Raw genomic sequence first — 11,999 nt, forward strand, 5'->3', positions numbered from 1 at the left:
TACAACTGGACTTGCACAAAACCTCCTGTTCCTCTCTTACTACCCCAGAGCCCAGATACAGATATTTTGGTGCTGACAGTTTTGCTCAGTAAAAGACACAGAACCAGGAAAAGCATGGAGCAAGAGTGACCTAAAGCAGTACACTGGGGCCTTCCTGCTGCAGGGTCATGAATGGTAAATCATTCATCTTCTGACACTTGAAGTCTTGCTGCTGAAGGGAATGATGTATTTTCCTGTCACGAGCTATGGGAAAGGCATGGAATATTCCTAAGTATTTCAAACCAATTCCTAAACCTCCTTTATCCCAAGATACCTGTTCAGTAAATCCTGATTTTAAAATTACTGCAAGCTGGTAGCTTGGTGAATTCATTAATGCCTTTTGCTACATATCAAAGAATGGTTTGGGCTGGAAAGGACCCTAAAGCTCATCTCCTTCCAACCCCCATGTGTGTGGATAAAGTTGTTCCAGAGACGCGTGCTTCCACAAATCCGTTAGGACATGAATTTATTCCCTGTGCCACAAAAGGCAAGTTGGCCTTGGCCAGGCTGGTGTTCACCCTCGGAGAAAAAAGGTGGAGCAGGTGTTGGGGACCTTGGGACAGCACAGAAGAGCTGCTTCAGCAGAGGAAGGGGAAAGGAATTTACACCTTCATTAGTCAGCTCCCAGGTAATCCCACAGCTCCCTCCAGGTACTTGTACTCCACCACGTGACCAGATTCCATTGGGATTTAAATCACTGCAATATTCCATCACCCTTTGCTTTATCTTATGTCAGCACCTTAAGTTCACATAATGGATTACAAACACCAAGTTCCTTTCTTCTTTATCTAAATAAAACACCAGCGACTTCTAACAAACTGCCAGACCTTCAAAATTCGTCCCAGTCCTATCACCTTGTACCAGGACTTATTAAGGTTTTGCACCACAGTTTCAAAAATCTCCGCAAACAATGGTCCTTTCCAGGAAGATTCCCCTGGACATCAGGGGCTCAGATCTTCATCACAGATTTGGGGAACAGGACTGATCTGAGCTGCCCAATGCACGTTCCCCATATTAAGTGGGTCTGGACTTTCGTTTGAATTTTTATCACAACAATAGGGTATGTACCTGGAATTCAGTTTTAGCCTCTCAGCCAAGTTCAAAATATCTGAACAACTCATGAATGTCACTTTTAATAATAGTAGGGGAAAACACATGATCTATTATACCATAAACAAAAACTTGGAACCTGGGCAGAGTTCATGCACCATGAACTGCAGAACACCCTCAGCCACACAAAGGATAATTACGGCATATTTATCTCCAAGTTTGACAGCAAAGGGACATGTGCACACATGCCTTAGAGCTATTTTTTCCAGACCCAGCCCGCACCAGCCATGTGGCCAACAGCAGCTGCATCTGGACCAAAATCCGTCAGCGCAGTAAGCCCAGTGGAGGGTATGTGGCTAAGGTGAAGTTCTCGGGTGCTGTGAGTGAGTGTGGCAGCTCTCAGGATGAAGCCCCACAAAAAAGGCTGCCCAGAGCACAGCTGCACCCACCGTGCTCCTTCTCCCTGAGAGCACCCAATAATCACATCTTTAACCTGCCCATCCCTGGAAGTGTCCAAGGCCAGGCTGCACGGGGCTTGGAGCAGCCTGGTCTCGTGGAAGGTGTCCCTGCCCGTGGCAGGGTTTGGGACTGGATGAGCTTTATGGTCCCTTCCCACCCAAACCATTCTAGGATGATTCTGTGAACATCACCTGGAGCCCTTCTAACACTTCGGCCCGTTTCCCATCGCGGATCTGTGCTCGAACCACCCCCGACACCGACCCGGGCCCAGGGCAGGGCCGGACCCCTCGATTCCCGCCGGAGGTCTGGATGCTCCCTCATCCCTCCAGGGGCTTCCACCTCCCGCTCCCGCCCGGCCTCCCGGGATGCCTCCGGCAGTGCAGGCCGCCGCCGCCCCCCCAGCCCCGGCTCCCGCACAGCCCCGCCCCCGGTGCCGCGACGCGTTACAAAAGTTCTGTGGCTAAGGGTGGTGCCAGTTCTAAAATGTAAATCAAGTCATGCCACTTTTCTCAATTGTCATTATTAATACCATGCTGTGTTTTTCTTTATACACTAAGGTGGTCTTAAAGAAGTAAAAGGGAAGTTTTGTTCATTCTTGAAATGAGCAGAAATTTGCCACACTAGGTATATGTTGACTCTTGATCAGAAATTCAGACCTTTTCTATAGGAGGGAACTGAGTCACAGGCGCACATGGCCCGGGCAGCTCTCGCCTGGCTCCCCGCGCGGGGCAGTGCTGCTCCGTCCTGGGGCTGAGCCGCGTGATAGTCCCGCTCCTTCTCAGCGCCTTCTCCCCTCACACCTCCGTTCTCCCCTCACGGTCCCACACCCCCTTCGTGGCTCCTCTGTTCCCTCACAGACCCCGTTGGCCCCTCACACCCCCCTCTCCCCTCACGGCCCCGCTCTCCCGTCATAGCCCCTCTCTTCTGTCACTGTCTCCGTTCCCCCCTCACAGTCTCCCTTCTTCCCTCACACCCCGCTCTCCTCTCATGGCCCTGCTCTCCCCTCACGAGGGCGGTGCTGCTGTGTCTTGTCAGAGGGGAAAGCCCGGGCCGCAGTGGTGCCCTTGCTTCTGTTTTTGGTTGATTTATGGTTGTAGATGATATAAGTGATCCTTCAGGTTCAAAGGCTTTGGTCTTGCCATGAACCTCTTGTATTTAAAACTTTTGACTCATTTTAAAGGCCTCGTCCTTGTGCCAAGAGGAACATTGTGCCTTTCCAAGGCCACAGAGTCTCGTGTTTGCCCAGAGAACATTCCTGAGATGGGGTTCTTGTAGTACCTCGGGTTTGACCCGCTTTCTGTGTCTGCACCCTTCAGGTGTGCAAATACCCCCAGCCTTGGCTTTGCTCCGGTGGCAGCTCCTAGGAGGCTCCATTCACAGCTGGAGGGATTGAGGGTGTCAGGAAAATTCCGCAAATGTCAGAGGTTTATGTCCAAAAAGGAGATAGAGGAGTCCTGCAACTTTATTCACTGTCCACTGTCCACACGCCCGCGGGATTTTATCTCGAGGTTTCGGAGGACGCAGCCTCCTTTTATCCCAAGCTCCCGGGCACACATTGCCCTCTTCCTTTCGACATCGGCAGAGGTACTAGGAAGGTACAGCCTTCCCGAACCGCCTACCCCATAACCCTTCTTGTTATTTTACCCCGTAGTTCAGAAACTCAGGCTTCTGCAGACTCACTCGTCTGTTTCAGGAATCAAACTGTCTGGGCTCTGCAACAAACCTGCTGCCTAAAGTTAGTAGAGACATTAAGACCCATTTCAAAGACGTTAACTCCCATACCTTCACCCGTCAAATTCTTTGTAAAGACATTAGCTTTCCTCTCAAGGGGCTTATCTGCTTCTCTGGCACTTTGCTGCTTTACCTGGTGCAGATTTACCTGGTCTGTGCTGCTGGGTAAAGTCAGGACCTAATTTTTTTTCAGGTAAAAAAATCCCTTGATGGAAAAGAGACGTAAACCCCTGCTTTAACTTCTAGAAATACAATCACAGAATCAAATAGGTTGGAAAAGACCTCTGAGATCATCGAGTCCAACCTGTGCCTGACCCCCACCTTGTCATCCAGTCCAGAGCACTCAGGGCCATGTCCGGGCATTCCTTGGACACCTCCAGGAATGGAGACTCCACCGCCTCCCTGGGCAGCCCCTTCCAAAGCTTACCACCCTTTCCATGGAGAAATTCCTCCTGATGTCCAACCTGATCCTTTTCTGGCACAGCTTGAGGCCGTTCCCTCTCCTCCTGTCCCTGTTCCCTGGCAGCAGAGCCCGACCCCTCCGGCTGCCCCCTCCTGTCAGGGACTTGTGCAGAGCCACAAGGTCCCCCCTGAGCCTCCTTTGCTCCAGGCTCAGCCCCTTTCCCAGCTCCCTCAGCCACTCCTGGGGCTCCAGCCCCTTCCCCAGTTCCATTCCCAGCTCCGTTCCCAACTCTGGACTCTCTCCAGCCCCTCAATGTCCTTCCTAAACCCACCTGCCATGGACCCCTTGTGGGAGGGTGTTTCCAGTTCTGATAGAGTTTGCCTTTCCTATGAAAATAAAAATGAAAAGCATAAGGTGAGATACAGACAGAAATAGGTATAGATCAGAGGGGAAACATCTGTTTGGCAGATAGTTCTGTCTCTTGATAAGACTGATCAATAATTAACTATTGGGAGACAGCAAATGTTGATCACAAAACCTAAGAAGCAGGATTCGCCTTAATCTTGTCAAGATAAGAGGAACAATTTACTTGCGACCAACACAGAAACCGCTGAATCATTCTACAAAGGACTGCGCATGCTCCAGAAAGAAAGGTGAAAAGTGCATTGTGAAGAAGACTACTGATCTTCATCAGAAAGACCCCCAAGGAAGAAGAGGAGCCTTCCTCAGTGAGACCACCAGGACACACCACACATGTGGCACGTATGCTAATTGTATTAATGACTTCTGAGAACTAATTTGTATAACCACTCCTATCCCAAGGAATGTGATGACTATTCATGAATTTTATGCATTATATTGTGTTGTAGAAGTGCTGTGTGTGTGTTTGGAGGAGCGATCCCCCACACACCTGGCGCTGAATGAAGCAAATACTCACTTCTCTGACTCTGTCTCTGAAGTGTCTCTTGGCCCGGTTTGGGGCGATTCACTCTGATAGTTTTAACTTTTTAGAAATGAGTAAATAATTGAGACTGCTTGTTTTAGGGCTTGTAGAATGTATAGGTTGTGGAGACTGCCAGGTTTTAAAATGTCCCACACTGCTCCGTGCCCCTGGCATTGGAATTACTGATGTAAAAGTGTTTTCATAGAGTCATAAAGTCATGTGGTGGTTTTGATCAGGAGGGACCTCAAAGCTCATCCCATTCTACCCTCTGCCCTGGGCAGGGACCCCTTCCACTATCCCAGGGTGCTCCAAGCCCCATCCAGCCTGGCCTTGGACACTTTCAGGGATGGGGCAGCCACAGCTTCTCTGGGCAACCTCTGCCAGGGCCTCCCCACCCTCACAGGGAAGAATTTTTTCCTAATACTTAATCTAAACGTACTCTCTTTCAGTTTGAAGCCATTCCCCTTGTCCTGTCATTGCATATTATGGTACATAGTCTTGTAAATAATATTCTAAAGCGTTTTCTCACCCCATTGCTGTAATGTTTAAAATCCTGGCCCTGACACGGCTGCGTTTCCCCCCTCACTCACTGGAGTCTGTTCAGGATACTGGTCTAAGTCAGCTGGACTGATCCGAGGAAATATTCCATGAGAATAATCCTGGGTATTAGATGCAGAAAGACCTTCTAATTCCTTCCTCCTACTCTAGTGTTGCTGAGCGGAAGAAGCTCTTTGGTGCTAAATTAGAGCTCTCCCTTCAGAGCAGAACCCTGGCCCTGCCCACGGGACACTCAGTGCTGTGGCATGGCTGAGTTTGTTCAGGTTTAAAAGCTCATGGCCACAGGGATTTTCTGTGACTGATTTTCATCAGGATGGTGAGGAGGTGTTTTTATCTCTGACATGCCTGTTGTAACAGCAATCTGTTCTTCTGTGTTTTTTGCAGCCCAAAGGTCCATACCACTGCTTCTTGTGGGGCTGCAGAAGGCTGCATTGGCACTTGGAGGAAGCAGCCTGGACTGGTGACAAGACATTGGAAATGCCCTTGGAGGAAGTAAAGGAATGGCCCAGGAGGTTGAGAGACCACATCCAGGGATGAGGTTTTTTAGGTGAGTGCCACAAAAACAGACTTACCCAATACAGGATGAGTTTGAAAGTTGCATTTCAGTTCAAGTCCCTTTTCTGAGTGGCTGGTTTCAGAATCCATGGATGGGAGAGTGAGTTGTGTGTACAGTTCCTGCAGTGATGAATGGGAGATCTTACACATACCTCCAGGAGACTGTTTCCTGTTCCCTTCCTTGTTGACTTTCCCCCTGGCAAAGCTGCCTTTTTGTCTGTCCCAGATAACTAGGATGCAGCAGGCTCGGTTACCTCCTGGATGCCATCCCTGTTGCTGTGTTTAAAGCCCAGCAGCAGTGGGAAAAGTGAGAGTTTGCCTGGAGGGAGCAGGATTTGCTGCTTTGTTTCTTCCTACCTGTTGCTCAGCCTTGTCCTCATTCCTAAGTGCACCACTGGACACACCCAACAGATGTGGTCATGTTTCCTGAATTTCTGTGTGTGCTGAATGCAGGTCCCTTCAAAAATCTCTCCAGTAGTGGGTACTGAACCCTTAGAGATCTTGCCCTGAATTCCCAGTAATTTGGGTTGATTTTAGCCACTGACACCACCCTGCAGGGATCTGTGACTCGCACAGGGGTGTGGGAAGAGGCTTTGGAGAGCTCGGGATTAGCAGTGACACCATGGGGCTGTTCATTCCTGATTTCTGCCTCCCACTTTGCTGGCAGCACAAAGGTGAGAGGTGCCTCAGAGGAGCCTTCCATGGGCAGTGCCCTGAGAACAGAGGCCAAACACAATTCACGTGGCACAGAGGGAGAGGGGAATGGGAGATGGGAAACAGAGAAACACAGGCGTGTAAAAGAGGGGAAATGCATCAGGTGTTAATAGCCTGCCCTGTTCCTCTCCCCTTACCCACGTAACTGGGCCTTGCTGGCACTCGTGGTGTCAATCTGAAGGACAGGTGGCATTTTTGTTAACAAGAGCAGAGGGGCTGAGGACACACAGGAACAGCTTGTCCTTGTTCTCTCTGGACACGGGTGTTGGTGACAACACTGCAAACCTCCTTCTGGCCCAGCGCCGGGGTCACAGCAGCTGGCACATATTTAGAGGACATTTTATTTTAAATTGTGAACAGACACATTGACTTGTAAATATTTTAGAAATACATCCTGCCATTATAAAAAGTATCCTATAAATCAGGGGGAAGACATTTCATTCTTCACCTGCAACAAGACAATCTGGTCTTTCTGTTGCCTATGAAATGAAATGCTTTGGGAATTGTAAGCTGACAAGAGAAGACTCCAAGCGTGCCTGGGCATTGGGCCAACCTCCGGGGCTCTCTTCCTCGTGCAGGATGGGTGGTTAGACCAAATGATGGCAATTCTCCTTCTCTTTATGCTTTCGGCTCCCTTCCAACTCCAAGGAAGTGGTTTGTGGTGCCGTGCCTCAGTTTCCTCAGTCAAATGGTACCACAGCACTGGGAGAGGTTCTGTGAGGGTGGCTGAAGAGCTCATGAGGGTCATGAGAGCTGCTTGTGAGGGTCAGTTCTTGAGGACTTCTCTCACCCTGAAAGACCTGATGGTCTTAAAAAGCCTCATGGAGATTTGTGAGCACACATTAATGAACAAACGGTGTCAGTCCCAGGCAGGAGCAGCTGCTGTGTGCGTGGGAGCTGACAGAAGATGTGGCTGCCCAGCAGGCTGGGCTCTGATAAGCCAGGAGATAGAGTGTCACTGTGTGCCCTTGGGCCATGCACACATAGGCTGGGGTTGTGCAGGGCCCTCTGTCCAGCATGACCTCCCATGGTATGGACAGGGAGAGAACAGCCATTAATGTCCAGCCATGAAGGATTAACTGTGGACTGTGGAATTTGGGGCTGGTTCTCGTGGGTCACAGCTGTGCAGCCGTGAAGGTGTGATGGGGAGGACACTCACAGTGTTGGTGATGGGATGGCTCTGGGGCAGTGAGGGGGAACCAACCCACACATGGCTGATTCCCAAAGGGGGGACTCCTGCTTCTCCACCTATGCTGTGTTTAATCATTTCTGCCCCTAGACAGGAGACCACTGCCAGTCACAAACCATGTGCCAGGGAAGGCTCAGGCTGGACATTAGGAAGAATTTCTTCACAGAAAGGGTGATTAGATACTGGAATGGGGTGCCCAGGGAGGTGGTGGAGTCACCATGCCTGGAGGTGTTTCAGGAAAGCCTGGAGTGACGCTCAGTGCCATGGTCTGGCTGACAAGGTGGAGGTTGGTCACAGGTTAGACTCAATGATCTCAGAGGTCTTTTCCAGCCTTGGTGATTCTGTGGTTCTGTGATTCTGTGGAACAGGATGGCTGAGGAGCAGGGCCTCCTCCAGGTTCAGCCAAGCCTCCTGCAGTGCTGAGACTAAAGGAGAGAGTGGCTGCACCCCAGAGCAGTGCTCTGGCCCACAGAGGAAGCCTCTGTGGAAGAACAGAGGGAGAAGGGAATTCTCTGTGGCCAGAGATATTTTTCAACAACTGATGCTCTGTTCTGGAGCCTGGGATCCTGTGAGGTGGTGCAGCCTTGCTGTGAACCAAACAAGAGCTTGAGCCTCCTGGGAGGGAGCTGCCATGGGAAGGGGCAGGGAACCATGCTCTGATGGAACAGGTGGAGACTTGGCAAAGCCAGACCCAAAATATTTTCATCTTCCAAGCCAGGGGCATAGAGCACTGCCCACAGCGGGGGCACTTCCAGCTCCTTGGGTGTAGAGATGTCTGTGAAGCTCCAGTGCCACCCTTCCTGCTGTCTTCCCCCTGCCACATGTGTGATGTGAGGGAAGAGGGGAAGGAACAGAATCAGGATGGCTGGGATGGATGATGTGCAGGAAGAGGGGAAGGAACAGAATCAGGATGGCTGGGATGGATCCTGTTTGTGAGGCTGAGTGGCTGCAGCCTCTGGAGACTCCTCCGCTCTGCACCCATTCCTGTTCCGTGTGGGTGTCCCAGGAAGTGTGGCTCCTCCTTACTTGGCACAGAATCACTGCCATTGGCACCCTTTTCTGTAACACCTGATTCAGCCAAAAATAAGTTTCTCCAAGACTTTTGATGGAATTTCATGAACAATTATGCTTAAGTGTATTTTTGGCATCAGGCCTTCTGGGGCTTGGTTTTGCCTTCTAAGGTTGTGCAGGAGGGCTGCAGTCACCCCAACACACCTCATGCTGTGACTGCTCCTTAAACCTGGCCGGCTGGTGGGCTGGGCTGATGGTCAGGGACCCCTCCTGCCTCCCAGTGGGTGTCCTGGTTTAACCCAGCTGCCAAGTCAGCCCCACACTCTCTCACTCCTCCACAGCGTGATGGGCGGAGAGTCAGAGGAGTGAAAGCGAGACATCTTGTGGGTTGAGATAAATCCGTTTAATAAGTAAAGCAAAAGCCATGCACCCAAACAAAGTAAAAACAAGGGATTCATTCACATGTCCCAACAGCAGGAACTGGGGGAAAATTCTCTCCGTGAGACCAAGGAAGTCTTTGCTAATAGAGGTCACTGCCTTGGGGGCATTTTATAGCCAAGACCCCATGGTTTGGAAGGGTTGCTCAGTGCAGTATTGGATCACATGTCTCAGCCTTCTTCCCATTTACACAGTCAGGTTTTTGTTTCCCTAAAAGTTCCCAAGTGGATACAGAATTCATCATCTTCTGACCTGCCATGCTGAGTTGCTGCTAAACAGCTGCTCTGTTTTGGAAAGGATGAAAGAATTTCTGGGGAGGCCCCTGGGCAGGATGAATTTCTCTGGTGGGACTGGGAGGGCACTGTGGTTATAGAATCCCACCTGTATTTGCCCTCCTTGGAGCAGGATGCTCTCCAGAAACCTTAACAGAGACTTGGAGAAGTGACTCAGTTGTGTTTGGAGGAGGTGATTTCAGTGCAAATAAAGTATGTGCTCATTTCCTCTGGCACAGAAGAGAACACGAAATGTTAATAGGTGGGCAGGTTCCCTCAGTACAACTAAGTGTTGTGCTTTCTCAGCTCTGCCATCAGCCTTTATTTTGGGGGCCCCGGATGGGCCATCCCTGTGGATCCAGCAGTATGGGTGGGGGTTTTGCCTCTCCCTGCAGGGCTGACCTCGAGGAGGAGGAGAGCCAGGGAAGCTCCAGCTACAGTAACAGGTTGTCTCCTGTAGGGTTCAGCTCAGAGACGGCTCGGGGTTTGTCAGGGGCTTTTGCAGCCCTTGGAAAACAGACAGGGAGTGAGCACAGGCCTTCTATTTCTGTATTGCTTGGAGGAATTAAAATGTAAACCAGAAAAGCAAACACTTTATGCAGGTGGGAAGCTGCCAAAGGCTCCCAGTAATACACTGGACATTTTTATGTCCACACCTTTTGTTGTCATCTGTAGTGACAAACATATATTTATGTTCAATTGAAGTGATGTGTTACACTCATCTGACATCATCCTCAGTCACCCAGCTGTGCTGAACTACCCCAAACTGTTGTGTTTCCAGCTGTGGGACTCCTAGCACTGAGCAATTGTCTGTGGTATGGGGTTTCCCTGGACATGATCTTTTTAGGTCAGATGTCCTCCCCAGAGGGCACTGACACTTTTGTTAAAAATTATTCCCTCCTGTCTAAATTAATCTTTTTGCTGCTAATTTGGGAAGTAACAAGATAGCGGTGTGGCAGGCAGTGCTCTCAGCACACATGTAGGTTGTATTAAAAATAGACATTAAAACAGAATTTCTTGGGCCCTTTTAAAATGACCTGGACCTTTGTCAAAAGAGGTCCATGCTTTTCCTCCCCCAGCATTCCCCCCTCCTTGGAATGTTGCTTCCCTCACGATTTTTTGATTAGCATTGCTTGCTGCCATAGGTTTTATTTCTCATCTCATATTTCACCTTCCCCTTCTCCATGTCCCGCTTCAGCCACTGACCAGGACAATCCCTAGCCAGTCTGGGCAGGGCAGGAGGAGATAATGTTGCTGACAGAAGACTACAAGAGGCAATTAACAGCTTCTCCAGCATGTAGGCCCTGATTGGGTACAGGTTATTCCCTACTTGTCAAAGAACCTTCTCCTTGGAAGGGAAGACAAAGGAGGGCCTGGACACGGAACCTGCTTTGCATTTCTGCTGTGCTGGCTTTCTCTCTGGGCAGGATTATTAGGTTCCAAGTGGCGGTTTTTTGTCAGGAATGACCTGTATGAATGTGACACATCACCAGTGAGTGCTTTCACATCACTGACACGGTGCTGGATGGTTCTGGACTTCTGGCCTGTGGAACAGACGGGCTCAGGAGCAGTGGGAGTGAGCCAGAAGTCCTGTTTCCCTCCACTGCTGTTCTGGGCTCAGTGACAGAGGGCTGGCAGGGGTGTGTAATGCAGAGCAAGATTCAGCCCATGGCTGTAGGAGTGAAGAACATCTCTGGAGGACTGTGCTTGCCCTTTCTGTGGAAACACAGGGGACCTACAGTGCTGGGAATCACAAACCTCTGAGAGCAGCCTTCGTGCTGGGAGAGGGGGTGGGAGCTGCTGTGCCAGCAGGTGTCGGTGCAGCACTGGAAGATACTGGTAGGTTATGGGAAGGTGATGGCAGGAGGTGGTCGTGTCCTGCTTCGGAATGTCCTGGCAGGGATGGAAAGCCTGACACCAATGTCAGCAAGCACCGCACTGGTTGTTCTGAGCATGTCCTGAACCATAGTCTGCTGCAGGGATGTGGAGTCTCCACTGGAGCCTCGCTGCAGGGGTTGGAGCAGTGCAGAGGTGCTGTGAGAGCAGAGAAATGCCTGCTCCAGAGGGAGCTCTGGATTGCTCAGTGATCCACCAGGCTGCCCCAGCCTTGGGGACAGACCTCTCCTGCTTGGTGCTGTGCTTTCCAGTGTCTGTCCTGGCCTCACAGGTATCTCGTGGGTGGCAGTGCACATCCCAGCTACCCTCCCAGCTGGCCCTATTTATGGAGTTCCAATGTTGGCAGGTAGGAGAAGTGAGACATTTGAAGCACGAGGGCCTGACCTGGCGAGGCAGCGATATTTATTTGAGCTGATGAAACTTCTTGTCATTGCCCAGGGTTATGAACTCTGCACATGTGTTCTGAACCATCATTTCCAGGGCACGAGTGGGCTCATTACTCAGGACAAAGCAAACAAAATGTTGTTAGAGTGGGAGGAGGGATTTCTACCAAATAAATTATACCCCGTTATCACCACATGGAGGGCAGTCACACGTCAGAACATTTCTCCTGAGGGCTAAGATGACTTCACTCCCTTTTTACTTCACCAGTCTGATGTCCCAGAGCTGTGTAATTTGTCTTTCCCATGCACACAGGGCAAGATGGGGAGAGGGGGGGGGGGGGGGGGCGCCGCCGCCACA

The 11,999-nt window shown here is 50.5% G+C and overlaps 1 long non-coding RNA gene across 1 annotated transcript in view; it reads right to left on the reverse strand.

Moving 5' to 3' along the window:
• Positions 1-4,584: 4,584 nt before the first annotated feature.
• Positions 4,585-11,999, reverse strand: part of LOC108447017 — a 7,955-nt gene continuing 540 nt past the window's right edge. Inside the window, exons 2-3 of the long non-coding RNA XR_001862375.1 lie at positions 5,748-5,750; positions 4,585-4,670 (exon numbers count right to left, since the gene is read on the reverse strand). This is a non-coding gene — a long non-coding RNA (uncharacterized LOC108447017). The remainder of the gene's footprint in view (positions 4,671-5,747; positions 5,751-11,999) is intronic.

Source organism: Corvus brachyrhynchos, unplaced genomic scaffold, assembly GCF_000691975.1.
Source record: "Corvus brachyrhynchos isolate BGI_N302 unplaced genomic scaffold, ASM69197v1 scaffold555, whole genome shotgun sequence".
Lineage (NCBI taxonomy): Eukaryota > Metazoa > Chordata > Aves > Passeriformes > Corvidae > Corvus > Corvus brachyrhynchos.